The sequence below is a fragment of the Canis aureus genome, chromosome 11 (assembly GCF_053574225.1).
Source record: "Canis aureus isolate CA01 chromosome 11, VMU_Caureus_v.1.0, whole genome shotgun sequence".
Lineage (NCBI taxonomy): Eukaryota > Metazoa > Chordata > Mammalia > Carnivora > Canidae > Canis > Canis aureus.
The window spans coordinates 2,922,756-2,942,807 of NC_135621.1; the positions used below are offsets into that span (position 1 = coordinate 2,922,756).

Genomic DNA, 20,052 nt, shown 5'->3' on the forward strand with positions numbered 1-20,052 from the left:
CGCGCGGCGTGCGGACGTTGAGGGCGGGAAAGCCGAGGCTTGGCGGTTGGCGAAGCCTGGCGAGCGCGCGGAGGACGAGGCCGCGCCAGGACGATGGAGTTGCCGGAGAGAGAGGGGAGCGGCGCCTCTCCGCACTCGGATAACAGGGAGCCCTCTTCAAGAGGCCATCTAGTGACCTTCAGCGTTCGAAGGCCAGAACCGGACACAGTAGCCCGCCGCGTGGAGCGGCATGGAGGTCAAATGAACGCCCCGTCCCCGGCACGCGGTTCTGGTGAGTTGAGGAGTCAGGTGGCCGGAAGACAGCCCGACCCGAAACAGCCCCTGGGCACCTCAGGGAGGGCCCGAGGCGGCCCCAGGGCGCCCTGGTGGTTAACTGGGTTGCCTGGGCTCTCGATTTCTCTCTACCAGGTATTTGGTGGCGGTTCAGCACTTGAGTGTTCTTGGCTGAGCCTCACACGTTTTGTAAACCTGCAAATGCTCCCAAAATTTTAGTCTTTTTACTTGTTTACTCCTATATTCCTCACCGAGAAGTGGCCTAGAAAAAAGAATCTTGAAAACTAAGCACATTCAGGAATTTTTATCAATTGCAACTAGGAAAACATTCATTTGTATCTTCACAGTGCCTCACACAGCATCTATGTGTATATTTTAAAGATTTTATTTATCTACTCATGAGACACACAGAGAAAGAGGCAGACCCAGGCAGAGGGAGAAGCAGGCTCCATGCAGGGAGCCCGACGTGGAACTCGATCCCGGGTCTCCAGGGTCGCGCCCTGGGCTGAAGGCTGCGCTGCACCGCTGAGCCACCCGGGCTGCCTGGCATCCGTGTTGAATAGAAACTCCTGTAATACCAGCTCTCATCTCGTGCTCTTGGTGTGCCAACTATTTTAGTCTATGGCTCCTACTTACCAGACTTCAAAGTAGTTATTGTTAGTCCCATTTGGAAGATGAGGAAAGTGAGACTCAGAAATGAGACTTCTTTGAATAAGGGAACCCCAGTTATTTAATATTAAGCCAGAAATCAGACTCAAGGCTCCGACTACGAGGCTTTCTCCATCCTAAGTTCTTCCCAGAATTAACCCTTGCATTGAATTATCCCAGGAAACGACTCCATCCTTAAAGGAAGCATTTTAGGTGGAAGCGTTAGGATACAGTACTGGGAACTGTTTATTTTTTTTATTTTTTTTTAAACTTTTATTTATTTATGATAGCCACAGAGAGAGAGAGAGGCGCACAGACACAGGCAGAGGGAGAAGCAGGCTCCATGCACCAGGAGCCCGATGTGGGATTCGATCCCGGGTCTGCAGGATCGCGCCCTGGGCCAAAGGCAGGCGCCAAACCGCTGCGCCACCCAGGGATCCCTGGGAATTGTTTAGAAGCTGGCTGTATCACAAGCTATCACTTTTCTTTTTACAATTAAAAATTTTTTTAAAAAGATTTATTTATGATAGAGAGGCAGAAGCAGGTTCCATGCCGGGAGCCTGACATGGGACTCGATCCCAGGACTCCAGGATCGCGCCCTGGGCCAAAGGCAGGCGCCAAACCGCGGAGCTACCCAGGGATCCCTACAATTTAAAAATTTTAAGTACTCTCTACACTCAACGTGAGGCTCGAATTTACAACCCTGAAATCAAGAGTTGTACAGTCTACCATCACTTTTGGTTTGGAGATTAAAATGAGCATCAGCATAACTGTGGGAGAATAAATATCAAAACCATACTGTGGTATGTTTTGGGGGAAGGCTGTTCTCCTTTGCTACGGTTAGGGTTGGGGGGTTTATTTGGTTTGAAACCAGATGGAGTGAACTTTCTTTTGTTTTTGTTTGTTTTTCCTTGGGCAGGCATTCCCTGTCTATTGTCTCTCTCCTATTGGGACTCTCTAATTCAGGAACTCTACTTTGCCCTGGCTGCTTGGCTTTGCCCATGTCTTTAAGAAAAATCTGGTAGTATAAACTCAAGCTAGCATTAGTTTTACCAAATACAATAAGGTTAATCTTTTTTTTTTTAAGGTTTTATCTTTTTTAAAAAAAAAAAACTTTATTTACTTATTCATGAGAGACACAGACAGAGGGAGAAGCAGGCTCCATGCAGGGAGCCCAATGTGGGACTTGTTGGGGGATTCCAGGATCAAGTCCTGGGCCAAAGGCAGGCGCTAAACCGCTGAGCCACCCAGGGATCCCCTATGTTAGGGATTCCTAACCTACCTAGAAGTCATTTGTCTCCTTTATTTCCTACCTCTGCTTTTATGAATTAGCCTTAATTATAATGAGTAATGAAGTCCCCAATCTCTTTCTTCCCACTTCTCTCTGATTAGAGGAACTGGTTGGGCAGTGAAGAAAATCTGCCTGTAGAAGGGGAGGTTCTTTGCATAGAGAACTAGCTTCCAGCTGCCCTTTGGTCTTTGGAGTAAATTCTTCTTCCACTACAATATTGCTAAATTTGCATGAGGGTGGAGCATGAACTAGTGACTTGGGAGGCCCACAGTATTGCATAAAGTATAAGATATTTAAGAACAAATTTGTCATCCCAGGTGGTTAAGGCTTGGCAGTGTCAGATCTTTTTGTTTGTTTCTGATTTGAAAAGGACCCATCTAATTAAATCTGTGCAAAAATATTAGCTAACTGCAACATGGTCAGCTAGAAATAAGGCTTTTCATAAAGTGAAAGATATCCTCTGTCATGTCTAATAGTAGGTTTTTAGGTCAGTCCCTGGTTGTACCAGAGTTGGTGTATAGGGGAGGATTGTCTTCAGTGATTTTGAGCCTTAAATCAGAAAAGCTAAATCCTCTGTGGTACAAAATTGGAAACTTGATGTTTGTGTTTGGGGAGTGTTTATTTGTTATAATTTAGAGGTTCTCCTTGGTTCTGCTCTTTAGATTGTAGCTAGGATATGAATTAGTGCAAGTGAATGATTTCACATAAGCTTTTTTTTCCCCATAAATCTTTGTTCTGCTAATGTTACTGTTGCTACATATATGCTTTCCTGCTTTAGTTTTTCCATTTGCGAAAGATAATCTCGTATTTTACTGGTTAAAAGATAAGTCCTGGGAACTCTGGACATAGTCATCTTCCATGCAGTCAACAAATATTTGTTCTTTGTCTTATCCTCTGCCAAGCCTGGAGCTAGGGAATCCAGAAATTAACAAACAAAATCAGTTTCTGACTATTGGAAGAAGTGAGAAAGCAGTGTTTGGGGCACCTGGATGGCTTAGTTAAGGGTCCGACTCTTGATTTTTGGCTCGGGTTGTGATCTCAGGGTTGTGGGATTGAGCCCTGAGTGGGGCTTCGGCTCAGCATGGAATCTGCTTGCCTTTCTCCCTCGTGTCCTCCCTCCCCCACCATCACAAGCTTTCATGCTTTCTCTCAAATAAACAAACAAACAAACAAATAAATAAATAAATTAGATCTTAACAAAAAAGAAAGAAAACGGTGTTTAATATTCCCAGTGAAAAATGCTGAGATGAAGAGAAATGCAGAGGAAGTATAAAGAAGGGGCACCTAACTAGGCTCAGGGTAAAGGGTAGCTGAGATAAAGGGAAAGGGACCTCAAGAAATGTTGGGTGATGGGAGCCAACTCTTAAAGGATGAGAAGTGTTTGTATGGAGATGAGGAGAAAAGTATTCCAGACAGAGCTCCGCAGTAACAAACATAGCATGAGAGAACATATGAGGGACTCTGATCAGTTGTGAGAGTGAAAATTCAGTTGGGTGTGAGAATATGTGGATCAGTGAAGTAGAGCCTCATTATAAAGAGTATTTTATTTATTGGTTGATTGGTTGAGTAGGCTCCATGCCCGGTGTTGGACTTGAAGGGTCTCATGCTCTACAGACTGAGCCAGCCAGGTGTCCCTCACTGCATAAAGAGTTTTGAACGCTATGATAAAATTATTTACATCCTAAAGGCAACTCCACAGTCAATCTTCTTTCTAAGATGCTCTCCTTCACTTAAACTCACCACCTCATTGCTTCACAAAGAAGCCCTCAGTTTCCTGTCATTACACTTCTACTCCATATCTGTTCCTCCAGGTGCTATAGAAGAAGAATCCTTCCAGCACTTTCAGGTTAATCTCTCCACTTGCTTTGCTGTATTTTTCAACTTCTTTCTCTGTAATGAGTCCATCTTTCATCATTTAAATGTTCAAATCTTTGCTATCTTTTTTTTTTTTTTGGTAAAGATTTTATTGATTTATTTGAGAGAGAGCCAGAGAGAGAGACAGAGCACAAGTGAGGTGAGGGGCAGAGGGAGAAGCAACTCCCTGCTGAGCAGAGAATCTGATGCAGGGCTCTATCCCAGGACCTTGAAATCATGACCTGAGCCAAAGGCAGTCGCTTAATCTACTAACCTACCCAGGCAACCCAAGTCTTTGTCATTTTAAGAAACAATCACAAATGTTATTTGACTCTTACTGTGTTTAATTAAATTAAAACATATCTCAGTTAAATTTTTTATTTATAATAGTCACACAGAGAGAGAGAGAGGCAGACATAGGCAGAGGGAGAAGCAGGCTCCATGCACTGGGAGCCCGATGTGGGATTCGATCCCGGGTCTCCAGGATTGCGCCCTGGGCCAAAGGCAGGCGCCAAACCCCTGCGCCACCCAGGGATCCCAAAACATATCTCAGTTAAGCAGCTTTATGCAATTCAGGTTTTGTAACAGCGTTGCTTTTTTTTTTCTTTTTTCTTAAATTGAGATAAATTGAGGTATTTTGTCTCTTCTCTGTATTTTACACCAAGTTTTTTGAAAAAGGCATTACACTTAGCATTACACTTCTTTTTTTTTAATTGTTTTATTTTATTTATTTATGATAGAGAGAGAGAGAGAGAGAGAGAGAGAGGCAGAGACATAGGCAGATAGAGAAGCAGGCTCCATGCACCGGGAGCCTGACATGGGATTCGATCCCAGGTCTTCAGGATCGTGCCCTGGGCCAAAGGCAGGCGCTAAGCATTACACTTCTTTATCATTTCATTCTGTCCTGGATAGTGGTGAAACTAAGCTGCTGGTGCTATTGTGTTGCTTTGGGTTCATGGGCTTTAAGGGATTCACCGGAGCTGAAAGTTTAAATAATATTAATCAAGGCTACTAAATATGTTAATATATTTAAGAATTGCTAAGTTATCATTAGTAAGCGCATGTATTTGAATAGGATTTAGATTCTGGCTAGACTAGCACTCTGGTGCTGGTGCACATGTTTTGATGTTAGATCTTCACGGAGTAAATGAAATTTCATATGAATTCAGATGTATCTGTGATCTATCCCATGTACGTTTCTAATTCCTGTTTAGTTTAACAATTTCAAAATTAATTTTATAGGACTGAAAAAATTCATACATGAGCATGTAAAAAAAATCTCAAGATACCATCACACTGGTCAAATTTACAATGCCCAGTACACATTTTCTCTATTTTGCCAAATAATCTGACTGTAAATTGGCTGCTTTGATGGCCATAAGAATAGATTATAGCAAGTCTGGATCATTATAATATGCTAATAGGATGTAGATTTTGCCAGGGTGCCTGAAGAAGATTTAAAAAAACTCTTAATAGACTAATGCGGGATCCCTGGGTGGCGCAGTGGTTTGGCGCCTGCCTTTGGCCCAGGGCGCGATCCTGGAGACCCGGGATCGAATCCCACATCGGGCTCCCGGTGCATGGAGCCTGCTTCTCCCTCTGCCCCTCTCTCTCTCTCTCTCTCTCTGTGTGACTATCATAAATAAATAAAAATTAAAAAAAATAGACTAATGCTAATGTGAAAGAATTTGAAACTGAAAACAAAACAAAAAACCTTTGTGGGTAGTTGTGGTTGGTAATGTTTTAATACTTGTTTTTTTAACCTAAAGAACATGAAAGATGTTTTCAGTATCTCGTGTTACTATATGGTGAACAAAACCATTCTCTAAAAAACGAAAATTTATTTTAACCACATTCATCTACTTGAAAGCTCTATAAACGATAATTTCTCAAGATTTTATGTAATTTGAAAATTTTTACATCATCCATTTTTGTCTGTCAATTTGTTAAAAGCTACTGTTATAACTCTGAAATTTGGGAAATTTTTAGAAAAAACAATTTTATTTATGTTTTATTTTTCAAGTTTTTATTTATTTATTTTTTAACTTTTATGATAGTCACAGAGAGAGAGAGAGAGGCACAGAGACACAGGCAGAGGGAGAAGCAGGCTCCATGCACCGGGAGCCTGACGTGGGACTCGATCCCGGGTCTCCAGGATCGCGCCCTGGGCCAAAGGCAGGCGCCAAACCGCTGCGCCACCCAGGGATCCCGTAAAGTTTTTATTTAAATTGCAGTTAGCTAACATATGGTGTGATACTAGTTTCAGGTGTAGAATTTAGTGATTCAAGGTTGCCTGAGTGGCTTAGCAGTTGAGCGTCTGCTTCTGGCTCTGGGCGTGATCCTGGAATGGGACATCTGGTCCCACATTGAGCTCCTTGCAGGGACCCCGCTTCTTCCTCTGCCTATGTCTCTGCCTCTCTCTCTCTGTGTCTCTCATGAATAAATAAATAAAACCTTAGAAAAAAAAGAATTTAGTGATTCAGCACTTAAAACATCCTGTGCTCATCTCAACAAGTGCCCTTCTTAATCTCCATCACCTAGTTAACCATCCCTCTGGCTACCTCCCCTAGATAAAATAATTGTAGATTATCAGGCAATATGTGTAGTAATTACCACATAGGCAAGAGATTTTCAAAATTATGTATATTTATTTGCTTATTTGTTTTTTTAAAGATTTTATTTATTTATTAATGAGAAACAGAGAGAAGAGAGAAGAGAGAGGCAGAGACACAGGCAGAGGGAGAAGCAGGTGCCATGCAGGGAGCCCGATGCAGGACTCGTTCCCAGGCCTCCAGGATCATGCCCTGGGCCGAAGGCGGCGCTAAACCGCTGAGCTACCTGGGCTGCCCTACTTGCTTATTTGTATTTATTATTCCAGCTCAATTTAATTTAGGTGAAAAATCACAGAAAGAGTACAGAGTTACCAAATAAATTTATAATGTACTAAAATGATTATTAATATAATTGCTGTTTTATGAGAACTATTAAACACAGAAATTAGAAAAAAGTTATACACATTTTTTCTGTGATAGTTACTGACAGTACTGGTACTTGATTTAAAATTGTTCTTAGGCGGGCAGCCCGGGTGGTTTAGTGCCTGCCTTCGGCCCAGGGCGTGATCCTGGAGACCCAGGATCGAGTCCCACATCGGGCTCCCTGCATGGAGCCTGCTTCTCCCTCTGCCTGTGTCTCTGCCTCTCTCTCTCTCTGTGTCTGTCATGAATAAATAAAATCTTAAAAAAAAATAAAATAAAAATAAAATTGTTCTTAGGCAAGCCTGGTGGCTCAGTGGTTGAGCGTCTACCTTCGGCTCAGGGTGTAATCCTGGAGTTCCGGGATCAAGTCCCACATCGGGCTCCCTGCGTGGAGCCTGCTTCTCCCTCTGCCTATGTCTCTGCCCTTCTCTCTCTGTGTCTCTCATGAATAAATAAAATCTGTAAAAAAAAAATAAAAATAAAAAAATAAAATTGTTCTTAAATATTAGTTTTGAAAAAAATATTAGTTTTGTTTGCACAATTCTCATGTATTTATAACAGAATTAAAATGATTTAAAAACTAGGAAACTGGGCAGCCCGGGTGGCTCAGCAGTTTAGTGCTGCCTTCAGCCCAGGACATGATCCTGGAGACCAGGGATCGAGTCCCACGTCGAGCTCCCTGCATAGAGCCTGCTTTGCCCTCTGCCTGTATCTCTGCCTTTCTCTTTCTCTCTCTCTCTCTCTCTGTGTCTCTCATGAATAAATAAATAAAATCTTAAAAAAAAAAGTAGGAAACCAAAAAAATAACCTGGGAAACTCTATAGGATCATAGTGTTTAACAGAATTTTATTATTGAGCACAGAAGCTCAAGCAGGGGGAAAATAGAGGTCATAAAACTTATCAATTAAAAGTTATTGCTGGGACTATTTTACAATTTTATTTACTAATCTGAATTTCGGTTCAAAATTTAGAGGGTACAAAAGGGCATATAGTGAAGTTACCCTTTTATCTGTTCCTAGCTACCCACTTTATGCAGAAGCAAATATCATCAGTTGTCTATATAACTTTCCTTTATATATTTTATCCATATCTAAGCAAATATATTTTTCCTCTTTTACACAAATGGTAGCATCCTTTAAACACTGTTTTATATTTTTCCTTAAAAAAATTTTTTTAGGGCAGCTCGGGTGGCTCAGTGGTTTAGCGCCGCCTCAGCCCAGGGTGTGATTCTGGAGACCTGGGATCGAGTCCCACATCGGGCTCCCTGCATGGAGCCTGCTGCTCTCTCTGCCTGTGTCTCCACCTCTCTCTCTCTCTCTCTCTCTCTCTCTCATGAATAAATAAATAAAATCTTAAAAAAAATTTTTTTTTAGGGACACCTGGGTGGCTCAGCATTTGAGCATCTACTGCAATTAATAATATTAAATATCTTGTCATTTTGCAGGTTTACAAATATAACTGTAAGATAAATTCCTAGAATTAGAATTCCTGAGTCAAAAGGTATATGTGTTTGTAAGTTTGATGTTGCCAAATTGCTTCTATCGTTGGTCAGACCATTTTCTAGTCTCACCAGCAGTATAGGAGAGTACTTCTTTTGTTTTGTTTTTTTAAGATTTTATTTATTCATGAGAGACACAAAGAGAGAGGCAGAGAGAGAAGGAGGCTGCTTACCGTGAGCCTGATGGGGGACTAGATCCCAGGACCCCTGGAACATGACCTGAGCAAAGGCAGATAGATGCTCAACCACTGAGCCACCCAGGTGCCCCAGGAAAGTACTTGTTTTTCTGCCCTTCTCAGTTGATTATCACTTTTTAAAAATGTTTCCCACTCCAATTGGTATAAAATAATTTCTAAGTGTTTTAATTTTAACTTTTTACAAATTATGAGTTGAGCTCTTTTTGTATGTTTAAGAATTATGAATTATTCATGTATTTCTCTATTTTCTTTTCGGTATTAGAATTTTGATACTGATTTATAGGAACTCTTCATATATTTTGGAAATTAGCCTTCTATAAGATGAGCTGCATGCATTTCCTCCCCTTGTCCTGATTTCTTATTTGACTTTTGGTTTTCCTTTTGTGGTTTTTGCCATGTAGGAATTTTAAATCATTTTTCCCCTTTTTTCCTTTCTTTTTTAAAAAAATACTTATTTATTTAAGTAATCTCTATACCCAACGTGGGGCCTGAACTTAACAACCCCAAGATCAAGAGTCACACACTCTTCTTTTTTTTTTTTTTTTTTTTAAGATTTATTTATTTATTAATGAGAGACACACAGAGAGGCAGAGACACAGGTAGAGGGAGAAGCAGGCTCCTTGCTGGGACTCAATCCTGGGACTCAATCCTGGGACTCCAGGATCACACCCCTAGCTAAAGGCAGAGCTCAACTGCTGAGCCACCCAGGCTTCCCAAAGATTAGAAGTTTTGTAGTTTAAACATTTATACAGAAAATAAATACAAATAGTTTTATGTGGGAGTTCTATGAAACTTTCAAAGAACAGATAATCCTAATTTTATGCACTTTGTTCTAAGAAATTAGAAAAAAAGGGAAACTTCACAACTTTTCTTGTTAAATTAATATGTAAAAGTAATAGGACCTATATTTATGACCCAAGTAGAATATATCGGAAGGATGCTAGAATGGTTTAATATTGGAAAATATGCATAATTAATCCCATCAACGGATTAAGAGAGAAAACCTATTTGATCCTCCTGGTCATTGAAAAAAAAGGATCCGATAACCTTAAATGCAAATAATATGCATAATTAACTACATCAACAGACTAAGAGAAAACCTATTTGATCTTCCTGTTCATTGCAGAAAAAAAAATCTGATAACATTAAATGTGCCTGTTCATCTTTAAAGCTCTTAGCAAACTAGACAAGAAAAGGAACATCGTAATAAATCCAATAAAGAGTTTATTGGGGAGTTCCTGGCTTGCTCAGTCTGTAGAGCATGTGACTCTTGATATTGCATTGAGTTCAAGCCCCACCTTGGGTGTACAACTTACATTAGGAAAAAAAAAAGTTTATCAGGGAATAGGGCCAATATCACAATTTCTGTTAACTAGTTTACTGGACATATTACTGTCCAATAAGAAAAAGAAAGAAATGGTATAAAGATTATAAGAAACAAAATTGTTATTCACAAATGATATTCATTAGGAAAATCCAAGTGAATCTACAGGTAAATTGTTAGGGCTAAAAGGAGAGTTCAGGGGCACCTGACTGGCTCAGTCCATGGAGCATGTAACTCTTAATCTCACGGTTTTGAGTTTGAGCCCCATACTTGGTACAGAGATCACTTAAAAATAAAATCTTAAAAAGAGAGAGACTTTGACAAGATTGCTAGATAAAAGATGAGTGTCCAAAATTTAGTAGTGTTCCTATACTGAGTAATTATGCCTATTTTTTAAAAGCTATGTTTATAAAAGTGCATATGAATAAACCTAATATAAGATGCATAGGAATTTTATAGAGAAATTATTAAATGGAAAGGTATACCATATATTGCAAACCCTAGTGTTTGTATCAGCAGTACAAACCTATGATCCCTGGCTCCTAATATTCATGCCTTTGTGTAAGCCCCTCCCCTTGAGTATAAATGGGACCAGTGATTTCCTGCTCACAAATAGAATATGGCAGAGGTAACTGTGCCTTGTTGGCTATAAAGAAGCAAGCAACCATGTTGTGAGCTGCCCTCAGGAGAGGGCCACATGGCAAGGAACTGAAGACCACCCCAGCCAACATTCAATAAGAAACTAAGGCCCTCAGACCTGGAAGGAACTGAATGCTACCAGAAATCAAGCTGATCCTTCCCAGCTTGTGCCTCATGTGAGAGCTGAGCCTTGGACAACACTTTGATTGCAGTCCAGCTAAGGCATGCCCAGCTATCTGACCCATAGAAACTGTGAGATAATAAATGTGTTGTTTTGCACCCCTTAAGTTTGCAGTAATATTGCTGTACAGCAATAGATAACTAACACACCATGTTCAGTGGAGGAAAACATTCAATTTTAAAAAGATGGAGGGGATCCCTGGGTGGCTCAGCGGTTTAGTGCCTGCCTTTGGCCCAGGGCATGATCCTGGAGACCTGGGATCAAGTCCCACGTTGGGCTCCCTGCATGGAGCCTGCTTCTCCCTCTGCCTGTGTCTCTGCCTCTCACCCTCTCTCTGTGTCTTTCATGAATAAATAAATAAAATCTTTATTAAAAAATTTTAAAATATGGAAACTGTCTCCAGAGTAATTAATTTATCATAATTCCAATGAAAATCTCAACAGAATTTTGCAAAGAATTTATAAGAAACCTAAAAAAAAAACCTAGTTTTTTGAAACCTAAAAAAATTTTTTAAAAAAAATTTACTTATTTATTCATGAGAGACACAGATGAGAGAGAGGCAGAGACACAGGCAGAGAGAGAAACAGGCTCCATGCAGGGTGCCCGATGTGGGACTCGATCCCGGATCCTGGGATTAAGACCAAAGCCAAAGGCTGGCGCCCAACTGCTGAGCCACCCAGGCGTCCCTGAAACCTAAATTTTTTTTAAAAGATTTTATTTATTTATTCATAGACAGAGAGAGAGGCAGACTCCGTGCAGAGAGCCCGATGTGGGACTTGATCCTGGGTCTCCAGGATCACACCACAGGCTGCAGGCGGTGCCAAACCACTGCGCCACCAGGGCTGCCCTGAAATCTAAGATTTTTATGGAAGGCAAAAGGGCTAAGAGAAATCAAGATAATTTTGAAAAAGAATGATGGAGTTGGACTTCTCTATGGGATACCAAAACTTTTTTTTTTTTTTAACTTTTTTTGAGAGGGTAGCGTAAACAGGCAGAGGGGTAGAGGGAGAGGAGAGAGAGAGAGAATATTAAGCAGGCTCCACACTCAGCATGGAGCCTAACACAGGGCTTGATCTCATGACCCTGAGATTTCTACCTGAGTCAAAATCAACAGACCCTTAATCAATTGAACCACCCTGGGGCCCCTCAAAACTTTTTATAAAACTGTGTGGTAAAGCTGTGATTAACTTTTTAAGAAACTGCCGAATGATTTTTCGAAGTTGCTATACCGTTTTACTTTTCCACCAGCAATGTATGAGGGTTCCAGTTTCTCTACATTCTCATCAACATTTGCTATTGTCTTTTTTATTTTAGCCATTCAAGTAGTTATCTTACTGTGGTTTTAATTTGCATTTTCCTAATTCCTAATGATTCTGAGCACCTTTTCATGTGCCTATTAGTTATTTGGATGTGAAAATGTTTTGCCCATTTTTTAATTGGGTTATTGTCTTAGTATTGAGTTGTAAGAATTCTTTATATATTCTAGATGCAGGTCTTTTATCAGATACATCATCTATAATTTTTTTAAGATTTTATTTATTTATTCATGAGAGACAGAGAGAGGCAGAGACATAGACAGAGGGAGAAGCAGGGTCCCCACCGGGGGAGGGGGGCAGGGAAGGGGGCAATGTGGGACTCTATCCCAGGACCCCAGGGTCGTGTCTTGAGCCAAAGGCAGACACTCAACCACTGAGTCACCTACGAGTCCCAACTGTAATGTTTTCTTGCAGCCAGTGACCTGTTTTTTTGATTTTGTTAACAATATCTTGTGAAAGTCAAAAGTTTTAAATTTTAATGAAACCCAGGTTATCATTATTTTTCCTTTATGACTCATGCTTTTGGTGTTGTGTCTAAGAACTCTGCTAGCCCAGAGTCATGAAAATTTTCTCCTACATTTTCTTGTGGATTTTTACATTTAATTCTGTGATCTATTTTGAGTTAACTTTTGTATATGGTATGAGGTAAAGGTCTAAATTTTTGGGTTTTGGTGTTCTTTACATGTGGCTATCCAATTATCCCAGGACTTTTTTTTTTTTTAAACTACAATTTTTTTTTAATATTTTATTTATTTATTCATGAGAGACACAGAGAGAGAGAGGCAGAGACACAGGCAGAGGGAGAAGCAGGCTCCATGTAAGGAGCCTGACATGGGACTCGATTCCGGGTCACCAGGATCACACCCTGGGCTGAAGGCAGCCTAAACCGCTGAGCCACCCGGGCTGCCCTATCCCAGGACTTTTTATAGAAAAATTCTTTCCTCATTGAATTGTCTTAACGCCTTTGTTAAAAATTAATTGATCATAAGTATAAAGGTTTCTTTCTGGTTTCAATTCTATTCTGTTGACCGACAATCTTGTCTTTTTTTTTTTTTTAAGATTTTATTTATTTATTCATGAGAGACAGACAGAGAGAGAGAGAGAAAGGGAGAGACACAGGCAGAGGGAGAAGCAGGCTCCATTCAGGGAGCCGGATGTGGGACTGGATCCTGGTTGTCCAGGATCACACCCTGGGCTGAAGGTGGCGCTAAACCGCCGAGCCTCCGGACTGCCCCTGACACTCTTGTCTTAACACCAATAACACAGTCCTTTTTTGCTTTAGTCTTTAGTAAGCTTTTAAATCAATTAGTGTAAATCTTTCAGCTTTTTTCTTTCTTTTTTTTCTTTCTGAACTCTTTTCAAAATTATTTTGGTTCTCCTAGGTCCTTTGCCTTTCTATCAGCTTGTCAGCTTCTACAGAGAAGATTTTGATAGGAATTGCATTGAAACTACGTATATGTCAATTTGGGGAAAATGACCATTTTAACAATTACTTCTTTAATTTCTCTCAATGTTTTATAGTTTTCAGTTTACAAATCTTACATTTGCTTTGTTAGATTTATTTCTAAATATTTAATTCCTTTTGTTGCTATTATGAATGGAATTGTTTTCTTAATTTGTCTGCTTATTGCTAGTGTATAGACATACAGTTATTTTTGTATATTCATCTTGTAGCCTGTGACCTTGCTGGACTCATTATTCTTTTTTTTTTAAGATTTTATTTATTTATTCATGAGAGACAGAGAGAGAAGCAGAGACACAGGCAGAGAGAGAAGCAGGCTCCATGCAGGGAGCCCGATGTGGGACTCGATCCTGGGTCTCCAGGATCAGGCCCTGGACAGAAGGCAGCGCTAAACTGCTGAGCCACCTGGGCTGCCTGGACTCATTATTCTAACACTATATTCTATTAGTATTTTTAAAAAATATTTTATTTATTTATTATGAGAGACACAGAGAGAGAGAGAGAGAGAGGAAGAGACACAGGCAGAGAGAGAAGCAGGCTCCATGCAGGGAGCCCGATGTGGGACTCCATCCTAGGACTCTAGGATCATGCCCTGAGCCAGAAGGCAGACGCTTAACTGCTGAGCCACCCAGGCATCCCTATTCTATTAGTAGTATTATGCGTTCCTTAGGATTTTCTACATGGACAGTTATGTTGTTTATGAATAAAGACAGTTTTACTACCTTTTCTTTTTTCAAGATTATTTGAAAGAAAGGGTGTGTGCACACTCAGGGGGCAGGGGTGTGTGTGTGTGTCGGGGGGAAGTGGCAGAGGGAGATAGAATCTCAAGTAGACTCCCTGTTGAATGGCTGAGTGCAGAGCCCATCATGAGGCTGGATCCCATGACCCTGAGATCATGACCCAAGCTGAAGTCAGGAGTTGGATGCTCAACCAACTGAGCTACTCAGATGCCTCAAGGTAGTTATATTCCTTCCTTTCTAATCTGGATGTCTTTAAACTATTTGGTTTTTGAGGTTTGTTTGTTTTTCTTAGTGCATTGTCTAGAAGTTCTAGCATAATGTTGAATAGAAATTATGAAGAGCAGGCACCCTTGCTTTGTTCTTGATCTTCAGTGGAATGCATTCAGTCTTCAGCAGTAAGTATTATGTTAGTGGTGGGTTTTGTTGTTGTTGTTGTTTTAGTGGTAGGGTTCTTGTAACTGTTCCTTATCTATCAAATTGAGAAAACTCCCTTCTATTATAAGTTGAGAGATTTGATCATGAATAGATATCAGATTTTATCACGTTTTCTACATCTACTGAGATAATCCATGAATTTTGTCCTTTATTAATATGCCACATCAAATTACTTGATTTTTGGATGTTTAATCAGTATTGCATTCCTGGAATAAATTGCAGTTGGTCATGGTGTTATAAACCCTTTTATATATGGAGTTTTGGAGTTCAGTTTACTAATATTTTGTCAAGATTGTTTATATCTGTATCCATAAAGGATATTTGATATTTGTGTGTGGGTTTTTTTTTAAAGATTTTATTTATTTGGGATCCCTGGGTGGCGCAGCGGTTTGGCGCCTGCCTTTGGCCCAGGGCGCGATCCTGGAGACCCGGGATCGAATCCCACATCAGGCTCCTGGTGCATGGAGCCTGCTTCTCCCTCTGCCTGTGTCTCTGCCTCTCTCTCTCTCTCTCTTTCTCTCTCTGTGTGACTATCATAAATAAATAAAAATTAAAAAAAATTTTTATTTATTTATTCATGAGAGACACAGAGAGAGAGGCAGAGACATAGGCAGAGGGAGAAGCAGGCTCCCCACCAGGAGCTCGATGCGGAACTCGATCCTGGGACCCCGGGATCACTCCCTGAGCCAAAGACAGATGCTCAACCACTGAGCCAGCCAGGCATCCCAGATATTTGTTATTTGTAAATAGTTTTTTTTCATATGATACCCAATCATTTTTCAACCTAATGGTCTTAGTAACTTTTTTTCTTTAAAGTAATCTCTATAACCAATGTGGGGCTCAAACTCATGACCCTGAGTTAGAGAAATAGATGCTCTACCAACTGAGCCAGCCAGGCACTCCTGGTTTTAGTAATCTTTGACAGTCTTTGCCTAGATCAGCTGTTTCACTAGCGGTTGCAAAGTGGTGCTCTTCTGTCATTACTTATTTCGTTACTATTTTGAATTCTTCTGTAAAGAAAGACTTTGCTTTATTAACTAGGAATAACAGTTCATATGTAAAAGGCCATGTTTGTTTCTTTTTTATTTTTTTATGTTTTAAAAGATTTTATTCATTAATAAGAGACACAGAGACAGAGAGGCAGAAACACAGGCAGAGGGAGAAGCAGGCTCCATGCAGAGAGCCTGACATGGGACTTGATCCCGGGACCCCAGGATCACGCCCTGGGCCGAAGGCAGCGCTAAACCGCTGAGCCACCCGAGCTGCCCCGTTTCTTTCTATTTGCTAATTTTCAGAATAAGTTGGTTCCATAATATCCTCTAAAGGTGATTAGTTAGACTTTTAAAAACTTTTATGAATTTATGAACTTTAATACTTTTGATGTGTTTACATTGTTGATAATTTTTTTAAATTTTTATTTATTTATGATAATCATACAGAGAGAGAGAGAGAGAGGCAGAGACATAGGCAAAGGGAGAAGCAGGCTCCATGCACCGGGAGCCCGACGTGGGATTCGATCCCAGGTCTCCAGGATCGCCCTGGGCCAAAGGCAGGCGCTAAACCGCTGCACCACCCAGGGATCCTCTGTTGATAATTTTTTAAAAATTTATTTTAATGCTCAAGTTGTCTTACATTTATTTATTTATTTATTTATTTATTTATTTATTTATTTATTTATTTTTAAAGATTTTACTTATTTATTCATGAGAGACACACAGAGAGAGAGGCACAGACACAGGCAGAGGGAGAAGCAGGCTCCATGCAGAGAGCCCTATACAAGATCACTCCCTGGGCTGAAGGCAGCACTAAACCTCAGAGCCACCCGGGCTGCCCTTGTCTTACCTTTAGACACTGGAAGTTCCCTCAAGTTGACTCTTGAATCTTTTGACACAACGCTAGTACTTTTTTTGTTTTGATGATTGACATTTTTTTATTTAATGTAAAAATACTTCACACTTTTTACAATAGGAAAATGTTTTTTTTATGAACAATTAAATGAAAACTATCTTAGGACCCTATAGGGCTTTTTAAAGTTTTATTTATTTAAATAATCCCTACACCCGTGGGGCTCAAACTCAGACACCTGAGATTAAGAGTTGTATGCTCTTTTTTTTTTTTTTAAGATTTTATTTATTTTTTCATGATAGACATAGAGAGAGAGAGAGAGGCAGAGACACAGGCAGAGGGAGAAGCAGGCTCCATGCAGGGAGCCTGACACGGGACTTGATCCCGGGACTTCAGGATCGCGCCCTGGGCCAAAGGCAGGCGTTAAACCGCTGAGCCACCCAGGGATCCCCCCCTTTAAAAAAAAAAAAAAAAAGATTTATTTATTTATTCATGAGAGACACAGAAAGAGAGAGAAAGAAGCAGAGGGAGAAGCAGGCCCCATGCAGGGAACCCAATGTGGGATTCAATCCCAGGACTCCAGGATCATGCCCTGCACTTTGGCAGGCACTGACCTGCTGAGCCACCCAGGGATCCTAAGAGTCATATGCTCTTTTAACTGAGTCAGCCAGGCGCCCCCTTATAGGATTCTTAATGTACACTAGGTTTGATGCATATCTTAGAAGATAGGACATTAACTTGTTAGGATCATTTGGGTACAACTGAAAATAAGAAACAATAATTTAAATTTTAAAAAATATTTTATTTATGGGGCAGCCCCGGTGGCGCAGCGGTTTGGCACCGCTTGCAGCCTGGGGTGTGATCCTGGAGACCTGGGATCAAGTCCCACGTCAGGCTCCCTGCATGGAGCCTGCTTCTCCCTCTGCCTGTGTCTCTGCCTCTCTCTCTGTGTCTATGAATAAATAAATAAAATCTTTAAAAATATTTTATTTATTTATTCATGAGAGAGACAGAGAGAGAAAAGCAGAGACACAGGCAGAGGGAGAAGCAGGCTTCTTAGGGAGCCTGATGTGGGACTTGATCCCAGATCCTGAGATCAGGCCCTGAACCAAAGGCAGTCACTCAACCGTTGAGCCACCCAGGTGTCCCTTATTTTTATTTTTTATTTTTAAAAATTCATTCATTTTAAGAGTACAATTTAATGACTTTTTGTAGATTTACAAAGTTATGCAACCATCACAACAGTCTAATTTTTAAAAATTAATTTCTATGCCAAATGTGGGGTTTGAACTCATGACCCTGAGGTCAAGAGTTGCACGTTCTACTGACTGAGTCAGCCAAGCGCCCCTAAATTTAGCTTATTTTTACGTTCAACATATTTTAGTAAGTTGATGATAGTGAGTCTACATTAACATATAAAGAAAGAAATTTGCCATTAGCCATTTAAAATTTAATGAGTTGCCTCAGATTCTCAAGCTGCAGGTTATTTACTTAGATTTGTAGTAAGGAATAATATGGGTTTGTTAAGACAACTACTGTGTTTACAAAATATTCAATTTGAAGATAAAAAGATGGATTTGTGATACACAGAGCATAGTACAGTGTAAATATCATGTATATATGAAAAAATACTGCATTGTAAAATGTTTTATAATCATTGTCCAATTTGGCTCTCACAATAATTCCTGAGAGAAACTATGCCCCTTTTGTGGAAGGGGAAGCTGATGTTTTAAAAGATTGAGATTTCGGGATGCCTGGCTGACTCTGTTGGTGGGACATGTGACTTTTGATCTCAAGGTTTAGGTTTGAGCTCCACATTGGGTGTGGAGATTACTTAAAAATAAAAGTATTGAGGGGTGCCTGGGTGGCTCAGTGATTGAACGTCTGCCTTTGGCTCGGGTTGGGGTCCTGGGATTGAGTCCTGAATCGGGCTCCTCAGAGGGAGCCTGCTTCTCTCTCTGCCTATGTCTCCTCTCTCTCTCTATCTCATAAATAAATAAATAAATAAATAAATAAATAAATAAATAAATAACCTCTTTTAAAAAATAAAAGGATTGCAGTTTTCCAGTTTAACACAGAAAATGGTAGAGCTGGGTTTAAATTTCCAACTTCTTTTTTTTTTTTGACATGGAATGTTAGAAATTTCTTTATTATTACTTATTAAGCACCAGCTTAATACTGCAGAAAATTTCAAATCATCCTTCAACAACCCATTCTTCCTTCCCCCACCCAAATTCTTGATAAAGAGCTTTTCAAATGAAGACACGGTCTCTTTTTTCTTCTGTATAAAACTTTATCAAATAAAGGCAAAGAACTGTGTACATCTTGCTGTAAAACGCTGCTCAAGGCTGTGGAAAGTGTCTGCCCAGGCTCCTTTTACTGTCCAGGTCCTGAAAGACTCTTGTTCATGAACTGTCTCTTCACAAAGCAAGTCCACCACTTGCTTGGCTTATCATTCTGAGGGTCAAAAACTTTCTCACAAAGTCTCAGTCCAGTCTCTTGTCTCAGCTGCTGTAAGTAGGCCCTCATCACCTCATCTTCCTGTTTGTTTGCAGGTTTGGCATAAATTGCATTAAGTGGAAAACCAGGCTCTCCAGGAATGGGGAAATTAGTGATTCCCGGTGTATACATTTCTTTTTCACCTTGGCTTTTGGAATTACACTTTTGGAGTTTCTTTAGACACTCAGAAATGTAGAGTGTTATATATATCAAGGTTCTATCGGCTTCATTCTTAATCTCATAGTTTTTGAAGAAGACATTGGCCTTGAAGTAATAAATGGCTTCATCCACAATATCTGTATCTTTTGTCTCTCTAGGGGCGGGTCCTTTGAATTGACTTCTGATAGGCAACAATGGCATGTTTCCAATGAGTTTGGTGTCAGGGTCCATGAGAGAAGAGTGGTAAGCCGGCATCTTGGCGGCGACCGGGTTTCTAGCCAGACGAGGCTGGGGTTAGAGCTCGGCCAATTTAAATTTCCAACTTCTGACCTACCTATGTACAAATTCTATGCTTTGTTTTCTCTTTATTTGCTAAAGGTTGCATGACCTATATTACCCAGGAGGCGGCAGTGTTATCTTAATGTTCATTGGGAATTCATTTTTCCCACTGGAGGTACTTAAATGCAAGTGAAAATTGTATTCTTTCAACTAATTCTTCAGTGTAAATTATGTTTGGGTGTTAAAGATAAAAAGGTTAGTAAAGTTGGTGTCTACTTCCTAGGAGCTCACAATCTGGGTGCAAGAAATGGGGCAGCCAAGCAGAATTAAATCCTACTGAAATTTTGTACAAAATGCCATAAGAATATGAATTTATGACAGACCTTTTTAGTGTCTTTTTAATGTGGTAATGGAAATATAGTTTTATCTAGCACACA

General features: G+C 40.2%; 1 protein-coding gene and 1 pseudogene across 3 annotated transcripts in view; one reads left to right on the plus strand and one right to left on the minus strand.

Annotated features, from left to right (window-relative positions):
- The first annotated feature begins 9 nt into the window (after positions 1–9).
- RBMS2 (RNA binding motif single stranded interacting protein 2) overlaps positions 10–20,052 on the plus strand; it is a 92,690-nt gene continuing 72,647 nt past the window's right edge. For all 3 annotated transcript variants that reach the window (XM_077913406.1, XM_077913415.1, XM_077913413.1), the window contains exon 1: positions 10–271. The gene's annotated coding sequence lies outside the window, so the exon portion shown is untranslated. The remainder of the gene's footprint in view (positions 272–20,052) is intronic.
- Positions 18,812–19,648, minus strand: LOC144322927 (actin-related protein 2/3 complex subunit 3 pseudogene; annotated as a pseudogene).